Source organism: Rhagoletis pomonella, unplaced genomic scaffold (genome assembly GCF_013731165.1).
Source record: "Rhagoletis pomonella isolate Grant_MI unplaced genomic scaffold, Rhpom_1.0 Rhpom_scaffold_00007, whole genome shotgun sequence".
NCBI lineage: Eukaryota > Metazoa > Arthropoda > Insecta > Diptera > Tephritidae > Rhagoletis > Rhagoletis pomonella.
Genome location: NW_023458561.1, coordinates 25,792,210 through 25,795,880, shown reverse-complemented (window position 1 = coordinate 25,795,880; position 3,671 = coordinate 25,792,210).

Here is a 3,671-nt window from a genome sequence, read left to right as displayed (position 1 = left end):
ATTCAGCTATAATTGCGTTATGCGAATTATTTCTAAACATGTTTACCAAGCTTTTGAAGCCGTTCGATTTATTTGTCTGATTCGGTTGGTAACTGTTGTCTGAAGACTAGGCGATGATGATGTAAGTTGCGAATTTTTAGGAATATGTTAATTCCAATATTCGAAAATACCTTCATCTAGTCAGATTGCACTTCCAATGTAATTTCAAATATATATGCGTGTACAAAAGTTAAGCAAGCTACGAGTGATACCTTGATATTTATTTAGGAAAAAATCACAGACTAGGTACCATATTAGGTACTAAATATGTTGCCAACAAATTCTTCACAACAGCTTAGGTACAATTTTGGCGACCAGCCTTTTTTTCTAGGTACTTTATGTCATAGTTGTTATTGCTCTTGCTTGGTCTGAAGAGTTTGTATGGACATTGGAATAGAAAAATACACTGCGGGCGAGCTTACTTATTAAAACGTTCTTAGGGTTTTGTTACCCTAGTCCAGTAATATCGACCTGCATTGGTCGCTACGCTGTTAGGTGGCATGACCCTAAAATTGTTGCACAGTGCAATCGTAGCAGACGTCGAGTGTAGCATGTGCGGCAGCAAATGGAAAACGTGAAAAGCACACACTTGGTTTAGATATTTATGATTGCTTGTTAGTACAGCCAGAAATGGTGCACAGGCATGTAGCACACACTATTGAATGCACTATTTACTTATGATTTGTTTGTGTTCACCAAAATAAAGTACGTAGATATGTTTGGCGCGAAAAGCTGATCCAACACTTCCGATATACTGAGGCTCAAATATCTATGAATTTACACAGAAGTGTAGTAAATACGAAACGACTTATCTCGGCAGCCAATTTGGAAACGTCCTATCGTTGAAAACTTTTCAAGAAAACTTTTTCAAACGCCCTCTCTCAGAATTTTATTGAAAAACGCCCTATCTCAGAATTTGGAACAAAAATGCTCTATCTTAACATATTTTCAATTGGGATAGTTTTCCTGACTGAGAGCTTTCCAAAAGAGTCTCCATTTCAAACTTTAATTAAGTACTTTCTTTGTACGGTTTAAGGGAACGGAGGTTGAGAACTAGAGTGATAATTCTCCATTATTACAACGTTTTTAAAGCATAAAAGTCCCCATGATGATAATAAGTGTGTGTATTTACAATCACTTAATAATGAAATAATTTAGATATTTTTGATTAGCCGACATCAGGGTATATCATCAAGATTCACACCACTGATAACTGATGCCTCTGTTGAAAATATGACGTAAAAAGGTAGTTATTGCGTTTTTGGTATTGTGAACATTTCGAGCCCTAACCGCTAAAATAACGCAAGCGACATTTTTTTCAAAATTTTCTTTTTGATGGAGAAATGTATCTAGATGCTCTAGGAATATTTCTGCATCAAAAAAAATTTTGAAAAAAAATGTCGCTTACGTTATTTTGGCGGTTAGGGCTCGATTTATGCATTACTTTACATTTCCAAGTAAACGCTTGCAGATAATTTCCAAGAATACCTTCCCGCTGCTTTTTGAAGGCAGGCATGTTTGCAAGGCAAGGGAAGCAGAATAATGGAAAAAAAGTCGAAATATACATAACAGACGTAGATCGATAACAAAATGGATTAAAATATTGATAACAAAATCGATAAATAATCGATAAAAAAATCAGTTAGATAATCGATAACAAAATCAATGAATAATTTATAACAAAATCGATAAATAATCGACAACAAAATCGATAAATAATCGAAAACAAAATCGGTAACAAAATCGATTACAAAGTCGATAAATAAGCTGAAGCAAAATCGAATCCAAAATCGATAAATAGTCGATAAAAAATCGGCAACAAAATTGTTAAAAGTATCGATAACAAAACCGATAAAAATATCGATAACAAAATCGATAACAGCATCGCAACAAAACCAGTAACAATATCGATAAGAAATCGCTAAAAATTTCAATTACCAAATCGGGAACAAAGTCGATAAAACTATCGATTATTATATCGATAAGTTACGAAAATATCGATAGCAAAATCGATAACAATATCTATAAAAATTTCGATAACAAAATCGGTAAAAAAAATCGATAACAAATCCGATATAAATATCGAAAACGTGTGGTACCAAATGCAGTCAAAAGATAGTTACACTTGCCGAAATTGCAGGATTGGCTGAACAAAAATCAATTATGTCGTTCCAAATTACACAAATAATCAATTCACGTCCTATATGCACGATAACAATGAATAGAGTTCAGACCTGGGGGCCAATTCTTGTTCTGTGAAAACATTTTTCATCACTTCAAATAAAATTACGATTCTGTTTTCAAATGGAAATAAATTAAATAGTCAAAAAGTTTTCACAATAAAAATGGCTTAAATGATATAATGAAATTATTAATGAACGAGAATAGACCCCCTGAGCAGGGGAAAACCGGGCCTATTCCCACCATACAATTTTTGCTTGCCGAAAAAAAGAAAACGTGTCGGCTTCGGCAGTATTGCCTGTAATATGGCCATCATATGGTTTTTATTACCTGTCGCTCTAAAAAGTCCGCCGAAGACAACTCACCTGATCGAGTCGTTTTCTTACTATCCTAGGGAGCCATTTGTTATCGCTTTATCATTTCTGTAAACGATAATTAAGCAATAATTACTTGGACAATTTTATTTTTTTAAATATTTTATTTTTTTTAAATCTGTTTTATTTGAAAGCGGTGCTCTCATCTATCCTTAATATGCCTTTTATATCTAAATATCAATGTTTTGGTATGAATGGACAATACTTGATGCCGAGCGCTTCCGACGAGCTAATCTAATTTTTGCCATAAATTCTATTTGCGTGTTTTCGCAGAACCACGATACGCGGTTTCGTACTTTAAACAAAAATAAATTCTTATGGGCGCTTCATTCAACCCGCAACCGTCAGTTAGCTACCAACAGCCAATGGCAAATCTCATTAACAATTGCAAGTGACTTTCATGAATTTCCCGGATTTGCGCAAAACTTGTTAGTCAGGTTCTCAAGAGGGAGGGCTGCTATAAAAAGAGATAGGAAGAATAGGAAGAATAAAAGTAGTGCAGTGAGATCGCAAATTGTGAAGGCTGGCAGTTGTTGTCACACATTGCACTTTTACATTAGTTGAAATCGTGTCGGCAAGCTGCTGGAATTGTAAATTTCATATTTGCTCCACTAGCTCCATCTGCGCTACAGTTGGGACTGCTTGTTGTTGACGTTGCTTTTTTTTCCAAGTTCTGATTAAAATTGTCGGTTGGCATCGATAATACTATCTACCAAGGAACTGCAACAATATGTGCAATTGCTTTAAATCGAGCTGCACGTGAGTTGGTTTACACACACACACACACACAAATACACTCCCGCTCTTTTCGCCCATCGGCAATCGCCTACCGACAAGCGACAAGCAACTAGCAACCAGTTGCCTGCAATGCTGATGCAATAAGCAAGTGATGCTTTTCGTGTTGCTTTTGTCTGGCTGCTGCATGTATTTGGTTCGCATACTACGTGCCAGCTTAGCTTACGCAGACATATTTTGTTATGTTATTTTGTATTATTGCAATTTTTTCGTTTACTTCCTACCACATCCGTTAGCGAAGACTATAGTGTCGCCTAAAGTCCCTCTAAGTTTTGCAAAGTT